Here is a 10,103-nt window from a genome sequence, read left to right as displayed (position 1 = left end):
GAAACACTTAACATGAGCTGCACCTTCTTAGATCAATGCACAGTGCATCTTTTGATAGTTCTGCTGATAGAGCAGACTATAAAATAGACCCTTCTTTTTTTAAAATTTGTTCTAGATTTCCCTAACATTCTTTATACCACTCCCTTGTATAAGTTCCTTGAAAATAACTGTAGTTATTTGTGAGGGAAGCCTATGATATTGATAAGGACAGCATGGTAAATGGAGAGAGAATAAGATTTGGGAGCAGAATCCCTGTGTTCAGTATTAGTTCATTCGTTCACAGGGGCAACCTATTGAGCAAGTCACTTAGCCATCCTGAGCTTCAGTTTCCTACCTACAGTGATCATGTAGTTGATCATGTCTGTTAGTATTATTAAACTATCAAAATATAATTGAATTTATTTTATGAATGCTTTTAAGATTGTATGTGTTGGGGACCTGGGCATTATTCTGGCTTATGGAGGAGTTTCTTGCCTTCTGACCAGCTATTTAGAATAGGACATCAAACATATATGGGAATCAAATGTGATTCTTTCTCAAATAAGAAGTTCCCTTGAGGATAAGAAGAGGGAGAAATAATTTTGCTGTTTTGTAGGCAACTGTAGCATTCAGAAAGGTAATGCATCAAATATATTCAAGTGAATCAATATCCCCTCAGTGTGACTTGAGTATAAATAAAAATTTATGATCCAAATATGGCATACTGTGACCAAAGTGAATGAATAAGAGAAAGTGGTTTTAGAGAAATAAACATTTCTATATCAGAATGGCTGACCATTAATTTTTATGAAAGGATTGAAAAAAAGCAGAAACAGAGGTACTTTTGCATGCAAATGGTAATTGCTCTTCCCTAAAAATCCAATATGGCAGTGAACTCTGTGAAATTATAGTAAATTTTGTCCATAGTAGCTAACAGTTCAACAATAACAAGTAAATATATTCAAGAAAGTGTATTCATAGTTGCATATATCTTAGAGCAGAAAAGGCTGAAGAAAATCAATTAATGGAGTCTACATATTACACAAATGTGAGGTGAGGTTAACTTGGCCAGGGTCAGGGAGCTGATTAGTTCAGAGCTTCCCTCATGGGCTATATGTAGATGATTGCTCTATTTATATTTCACACCTATAGCTCTCTCTCCTAGTTACAAACTACATCAAGTATATACTTCTAGATTTATCAGATTTAGCAAATAATAATCCAGGATGCTCATTCTAAATGGAATTTCAGGTAAAAAATAAATAATCGTTTAACTCAAGCTTGTTCTATGAAATATTTTGTACCTTGTTTTACACCTGCCTCAACCTATTGACAAGTAATGTGGTTGGACCCACCATGATGGTTCTTATTATTCATGAAAGATGTCCTTAAACAATGATCATCAGGAAACTGAAAAGGTCATAATTTACAGAACCTGGAAACTACACAGCACAGCTGGGGCCAAACAGCAAGGAACAGGTAGAGAGAGAAATAGTGCTGCGGTGTAGGGCTCAGTTCATTCTTATTTGTTTTGATTACTACAATGCCTTCCTAATTGGATTATCTCTCCCTATTTTACCTTCCTAATCTACTCCTGAAAGAGGAAGATCACGCAGCAGCTCCTGATCTCCTTACCTTGCTTGTTATCTTCAGTGACCACTAATTAATGACAACAATGATCCTAAAACGTCCCCATTCTAGATTATTCATAATCTGTCCCCTGCTTGCTACAGCACCTCCAAATTTCTCAAAACCCTTGCCCCCTACAGTCTAGATTAGGGGTATTCAAACTAATGCCCACTGACTATTTTTGTAAGTAAGGTTGAATCAGGACTTAGCCATATCCATTTGTCTACATATTGTCTATGCCTGTTTTCCTGCTATAATTGCTGAAGTTGCAACAGAGATTGATCCCTGCAAAGCATGCAAAACTTAAAATATATACTCTCTGACCCCCCTATCACAAATGTTTGATGCCCCCTGCTCTAAATGAACCTAGTATTTTATAATGTTTTTGAACTTACTGTACTCTACCTCACTGCAAGGCCAATATAACAATCTCCACTCAAAAATGTCTTTTTTTTTTCTTTTTATCCACTTAAACCACTACAATTCTCAAAAACCCTACTCCTCCTTTAAACTTCAAATATAAACACCTCTGCCTCCAGAAAGCTTCCTGATCTACCAAACCTGTATGAGCCCTTCAGCTCTGGGTTCCCTTGAACATTTTCCTCCCTCCCCCTTTGCTCTATTTATCACAGTTGGTATTTATTTACATAATGTTATCATTTAAGACCATAAAATCGGCATGTGCTTCACTCTCTACTCTGGTCTCAGTACTTACCAGCAAACTAGTATGAACAAGGTGTTCATTTGCTTTTTTTTATTTTAAAATTAGTTTTAAGCAGTGAAATAACAGAATCCTAAATCTAGATGTCCACACTCTTAATCCAGAGATATTCTCGTTTTTTTTTTAAGTTTCTTCATTTCTCCTGCATCAATAACTTTGTTTTAGGTTTTTGGACATGTGTCTAAAATATGTTCATTGTTGTTACTATAATTTCAATTCAAGTTCTAAAGTTAAGAATTTTGCTTAATTGATTAGAATTAGAATAAGTTCTGTGTAGCTAGTATATCCAACATGAAAAGGCAAAGAAAAAAGTATTTCAAGATACACATTAAAACCATCAATTCAACAGAAGCTATAAAGCCAAGGAAAAGATGAAACCTCTTATAGCTGCCTGAGAATATTTGCTAGATATAGATTAATTAATTTTCTATCTTTGCTTTTTTGTTGTTGTCTATTCGATTTACTTTTGTTGCTGTTGTTTTGTTTTAGTTTTTTCACCAATTCATTTGATACTATGTAGAAGGAAAGACTGGTTTGTCAATATACATATTTATTAACCCTGAAAGTCAAATAATGTCATTGAAAGACTCAAATTAAACTTCTTTTCTCCAAGTGTAGGATAAGGGCACTATTATCCTCCTTCTAAGAGATGCTGTCTAAAATGTATACAGTATTAATAGATATCTATATCTGTATTTATGTCTATCTATTTCTCTATATAAAGACATTTAAAGTGCAAAGACAACTGAATATATGAAGTAAGCAATAATTTTACTGTTAAGAGGAATCGGAGATGAGAAGTGATAGAATACACATAGCTCACACTAAAACAATATTTGTAAAGGCAATGCACATCTGTCTAATAACTTCCATAAGAATTAAACATATAGATTGTTAATAGCAGATGATCCTGGATAGTAAGACCAGTAATAGGGGAGTGTAGAGTAGGGAGCATACTTTTCAACATAAGGTCTTTTATTTATTCCAAATGTTTTTTAATGTATTTTTTACTAGATCTTATCTTGAGAATAACATTTGTGAGTATTTTAATTCCTTATTCACGGACTCATATTTCAGTTATCCTTATTATACTCAAAGTCTCAGATTTCTCCCTAAAAGATTAGGCATCTTATTTCCTGTTTTATTTACATTCTGCTCAATTTTTGTCACATGGTCTATGTCTAACAAAGAAATATTTCAGGGTTACATCGGTGGATCAATTGGTCAGGTTTCTGTCTTCAGCTCAGGTGGTGAGCTCAGGTTCTTGGGATACAGCCCTGCATCAGGCTCTCTATTCAATGGGGAGTCTTCTTCTCTCCCTCCCTCTGTGTGCTCTCTCTCCCCTCAAATAAATAAATAAAGAAACATTTCATTCAGTTTTCCAGAGGTCACTAGTGGGATCAAGTTCCAGTTGACCTTATACATATTCATTAACACACATTTTATTGAGACTCTACTCTTCCCTGATTTATATTCCCATGCCCTACTGGTGTAATCTGTGATCCCTTTCAAAGCAGACTACTATAATGAAAGACTTGTATCAGAATCTGTTCAAGGGAAATGCAACCTGTGACAGCTGGAGTCAAAAGCAGGATTATCAACCAGAGGAACAGAATTCTGGGATTAAATTTCTAACAGCCAAATAACAACATGGCACTGTAGTGTGTGCTAAATTAGATCCATAAGACTGTCAACCATAGCTGAAGTGTGATTCAATAGACACAAGCATGGGAAGATGTACTGGGTGATGAGGCAATTAGAAACTTAAGGATTCGAATTGCTAACAAGTGTCACAGAGCTCTGAAAGAAGAACATACGATCTCACCTTAACCAACTATTAATGCAGGGAATACTAAAATGAAGTAAGTCCCAATGGAAATGTTTTAAAACTCCCTCAACTTCACCTGGAGGATAGACTTTGCTGAATATAAAGCCCTAGATCTTACTCTAAGGGTTTCCAAGTTAGAATGAAGTCTGAATTCTCAGCCACTCTTCTACAGAAAAAAATAAGATCATAATTAAAAAAAATATAGAACTCTTAAATTGTGGGATGGGAACACTGGATATACATGTTTGAGAATCTTGAATCCTAAGATTTTCCTAAATCTTCTATGATTCAGAGTGACATTCTACTCTTTATAAAGAACAATCTCTCATTGTATTAAGACTATCCAAGGTTTTGCCAGGTAGATGCCAACCAATGTGATACTTGCCCCTCTCAAAATCAGTTTCTCTCTCTTTATTGATCTATGCCAGTATTTAGCGTCTGTATAGCCCAAAGATGAAAGGGTGTATTCCGAAAATTTTCTCTAGATATTACATATCATCAGGAATCCGTAGGAATATGCCTGTAGATAGATCTTTAGGGTCCAGTAGAAAATATGGCTGGAGGAGGGAAAGTTTATTTAAAGGGGGAGAGGCACACTACGATGACTTAGAATTAAATACTCCTGTAAGGACGCTCTAAGTCAATCTTAGTATACTTTTGGAATTGGTCCTTGAGGCTTAGAAATAATTATGATCTATGAATAAATGAGAGATGTCAGTATGACCTTAATAGATAGGGATGAAAGAATTTCAAAATAGCTGAGACCAAGAGGTACACACATTTATTAGAGATAAGGTGGACAGGCAGCAAGTTACAGAAGGCAACCAGGGATTTGGTGATGGCATTTCAAACAGCAAAGTAGATGAACAGCCAATAAGAATCACGTTTTATTTATATATATATATATATTTTTTTAAAAGATTAAAAAGAGATAAGAGAAAAAAAGACTAATGTCAACTGATCTATTAGAAAATCACTCTCCCTTACCCACTTTCCAGATCTAAGCCAATTGTTGCACTCCAGAATCTATGATTGAAAGGAAGACCATATGTGTTTAAGGAAGAAATTGTAATGCTCTAGCAAGAATATATAATAGCTATGTATTCCTAAAGCAACATACAGCTTCAGCTCTTCATTGAGGAAAAAAAAAATCTATATGTTTGAGGGGTCTATAGGATACAGAATCTGAAATATCACTGATAACAAATAAATGAGTATAGTCTCTCCTCTTGGAGTGTGGATGTTCAGAGGTCACAAAATAATTAGACTCCTGATCTAAATATGTTCCATATCAGTTTCTGAATGCATAATGACTTGGTGATCCAGAGAGAATAATCCATAGGGATATACTTAACTCCTTACAGAACCATCATCCTATTCCCCAACTTGTGAATGAAGAGCTATCATGCTATAACAAGCCAAGCAGAAACTTGCAAAAATGTCTGCATTCCCCATTCACAGTAATCTATAAATAGTTGTACATCTTGGATGAAGTAGTGGTGATGATGCCACCTCAAAAGCTTAAATGACATAGCAATGGTTAGATTCAATATATTTTCAATTAATTCACTGATGTGGTATGTAACAATGGAAAGGAAAAAAAAAAGATGTGTCTGGATAGATGATGGTAATCTTTTATAAATGTAGCAAATTGGTAGACTCAGTCATAATTTCTGTACTGGAGGTATATCTTTCTAGGAGAAATCACCATTCACTGCTTACTCTTGATCTATAACTATAGATCTGAGGAAACTACATTTTCCAATGCCTATCAGAAGGGAGAATCATATATTATTAGCATTCACTTGAAAAGACAGCAGTACACATTCACAGTCGATGAAAAATATGTTAATATCCTGCTCCATCTCAGTGTAGAATGAAGGGACCATAATCATCTTTTCTGTTCTACCGGAGTTCAACAAACCTGTACTGTGAAGAATCAAGTAGGAAGTATTTTAGACTTTGCAGACCACATTGTCTTTGTCATAACTTCTAAACTTTGCCATTGAACAATTATAGGCATTATATAAATTAATGGGTATGAGAATCACACAGATTTCAAGATATACTACAAAGCTGTGGAAATCAAAACAGTAGGACACTGGCACAAAAATAGTCAGATAAATCTTTGGAATACAATAGACAGACCAGAAATAAACCCCTACTTACATGTCCCATAAATCTATGATAAAGGAGGAAAGAATATGCAATGGGAAAAGATAATCTCTTTAATAACTAGATAGTCACATGCAAAAGAATGAAACTGGATCACTTTCTTACATTATACACAGAATAAACTCAAAGTCAATGAAAGAACTAAATGTGAGACTTGAAACCATAAAACTCCTAGAAGAGAAGATGGGTATTAATTCCTTTGACATAGACCATAACAGTATTTTTCTAGATGTGTCCCTAAAGCAAGGGAAACAAAGGCAAAAATTTAAACTGTTGAGAGTGCCTCAAAATAAAGAAGTTTTTACACAGCAAAGGAGACCATCAACAAAACAAAAATACAACATACTGAATGGAAGAAGATATCTGAAAATTATGTAATTTAATAAAACATAGGCAAAGGACCCTGATGGACATTTTTCCAAAGAAGACATACAAATGGTCAACAGATACATAATGTTCAACATCACAATTGTCAGGGAAATGCAAATCAAAACCACAGTGAGATATCACTTTACACCAACAGAATGGCCAGAATAAAAAAGACAAGAAATAACTAGCCTTGTCAAAGTTATGGTGAAAAAGGAACCCTCAGGCATTGTTGGTGGGAATGTAAATTGATACAGCTCCTATGGAAAACAATATGGAAGTTTTTCAAAAAAGTTAAAAATAGAAATACCAAATGATCTAGTAATTCCACTACTGGGTATTTCCCACAGGAAACAAACACTAATTTGAAAAGACGTATGTACCTATCTGTTTAGTACAGCATTATTTAGAACAACAAGATATGAAAACAACCCAAGTGTCCAATATCCATCGATAGATGAATGGATCGAGAAGATGTGATACACACACACACACACACACACACACAGGAATATTACTTGGTCAAAAAAAAAAAAAAAGATGAGATCTTGCCATTTGTAACAGTATGGATGGACCTAGACGGCATTATGCTAAGTGAAATAAGTCAGAATGAGAGACAAATTCTGTATGATTTCATTTATATGTGTAATCCAAAAACGCAAAATGAATTAATAAACTATCAAACAAAAAGCAGAATCAGACCTACAAATACAGAGAACAAGCTGGCGTTTGCCAGAGCAGAGAGGAGTGGGGGTGAAGGGGATTTGGAGATACAGGCTTCCAGTTATGAACTCAATAAGTCATGAGGTTAAAGGGTACAATCTAGGGAATATAGCCAATGGTATTGTAATAGTGTTGCATGATGACAGCTGGTAGCTGTACTTGTGGTGAGCACAGCATAGTGTAGTTGTTGAAACATGATGTTGTATACCTGAAACTAATGTAATATTGTGTGTCATTATACTCAAATAAAAAATAATAATGGATGTGATTGTGACTCAATAAGACTTTAGGTATGAAAACAGGTGACAGTCTACATTTGAGTTAGGTACTACAGTTTTTAAACCTCTGCACTGTACTCTAAGATCACGTTAATTTGACCTAATGAGCATGAAATGGCAAGTGTTCTATAAATTCTGGAAAGACATTTATGCATGAGAAGGTGGAATATTTAACCCTATAAAGTTTCAGGGACCTGACATCTCTGTGAAGTTTTAGACATCTGAGAGTTTGAGTAATACTGAGACATTTCTTCCAAATTAAATTTCATAATATTTCACTTTGTCCTTCCTATCACTAAGAAACTGGACCTGTGTTTGGATGACCATTTTGAGTTTTGAAGGCAGCAAATACCACTTTTAGCAATATAGCTCTGACTCGTTGAGCTGTCAGTTTTGAATGAGGTTAGAACATTATAGCTTATGCATAAGGTTCAGGAAGCAGTTCTTCTTGCCTACATTCAATGAGGTAAATGTATCTGTATGTTGCCCATGGTGTTCTACAACATGTTGATTTTTGACAAATGTCTGAAGCCAGGTTGTGTTCTTTTGCCAGAGCACTGTTCACTTTTGAACAGAAATTTTTGACAAGTCACTAGACCTTAGCAGAAACTCCGTCAGAGAACATGAGATATCTAGTGAGTGTGCAATGGGTAAACTCATATGTGAACTCATATAAGGTATCTTTATACCATATAATGAGTCCTTCATGAGCTAAACATTATCAGAAAAGCACAGCATCAATCCATCATATTATGAAAATAATACATTCAGAATCCAGATCCTTATAACACAAGGGGCTTCTGACCAACACCTCTCCTCAGTTCATAGTCATGGCTCTATAGGAGTTCTCTATGACCAGCTAACATTAGAAGGATAACACGAGACTAGTTCATAAATGAGTCAACTTCATATGTTTAGTGTGAGCAGGAAATATACAATTTCTGTATATAACCTTAATCAATATATCTATGAGATATGGTGGTGATGACCACTCTTCTCTGGTTGACAGATCTTCAGTTGTGTAGCTGTTCATCAACTTCATAGGAAAAGTAGTCACAGGTAAGAATATACACAGAAAAACCTGGGCAATAACAAATTACTTACCCTGAAAAGACTAGAAGTTGGGGATGATGAAATAAGAAAATTTTCAGAAAGATGCATGGGGATGGACCTATGACATGGACCAAAATGTGTTAATCATTTTTTGTCTCAGGTCCATGAATACTAGAAAAGTATCCATCTCAGCTGAACCACTCCACAGTCAGATAAACAGGATGAACTCATCCAGTGGAGGGTAGAGTCTCCCTTCTTCTCCGCTCTTGCACCTGTTCAATGTGCCCATACAGTGAACATTCAATAGTGGTAGGAGTGGGGGCTACTCATGGGTCCAACATTATGGGCCTCTTTTATGAAAGCTGCTACAAATATGTGTGGCTGATGTCAAACCTATCACGAGAAGTTAAAAACTGAGCTCTTTCTCTGATAAAGTATAATTAGAAGATTAATTAGCCAATTAAGTACAAATCACATGCAAACTCTATCATCTGCACATGTTTAGAAACTTGTCCTTAAAAGAACTGACATGTTTTCTGGATATGGATTGGCCACTTTTAAAGATGTTGTTGAGACATTTACTAATTCCCTTTGTTTTCAATGTTCCTGTGTTACTGACTTGATGGCTTCCTGCTACAGATACTTAGGAACTTTGGCGCAAAGTTATCTAGTCACAGGAACTGAAATACCTCTCACAAGGATATACTAGAGGTACCAATGAATTAGCAGCATAGAAACAGCATTCAATAGATCACTAACAGGAGTTTAATACTTAAAAACTTCAGCTTCATTGCTTCTTGGGTGGAAGAATTCTGAGGTTTGCTCTTTGCGGTTTTTCAAAGATCTTTATCAAGATGGAAGCCCAGCAACCTGCAATGGCAACCAGTTAGCACAACTTTTACTGACTTTCTTCCTTTCCCTACTCACTTCTCTAATTCTTTCTCATGATTTCTAGAATTACATCACAAATAATAAACCACTTGCATTCAAATCCTTGTCTCCATTTCTTCTTCTCAAGACTTTTGACTTTACTACCTTTGGATTTAGAAAATTGTCCACAAAACCAAACTATTTAATTGCATCTATAAAATTTCTTTTAAAACATCTATTATTCATCTACTGAAAAAAAAGCATCAATTATTCATTTATTGGATGAAGATTTATTGGTAACCTCCTGTGTATATAATGCCTTTGATCTTGACCAATGCATAGACTAGTGACTTGAGAGAAAATTGAACAAAAATTAAAAGTCAGTCCTCTTAAATATCTAGAGTATTACAGAGGAACACATCAACAGAGAGAGAGGGAGGTAAGGAGAGACTCCTTTGTACTTAGTTCGGAGGTCAAGGAA

Source organism: Neovison vison, chromosome 11 (assembly GCF_020171115.1).
Source record: "Neovison vison isolate M4711 chromosome 11, ASM_NN_V1, whole genome shotgun sequence".
Taxonomy (NCBI): Eukaryota; Metazoa; Chordata; class Mammalia; order Carnivora; family Mustelidae; genus Neogale; species Neogale vison.
The sequence above is the reverse complement of the archived record's forward strand: the minus strand, read 5'-3'. Positions refer to the sequence as shown.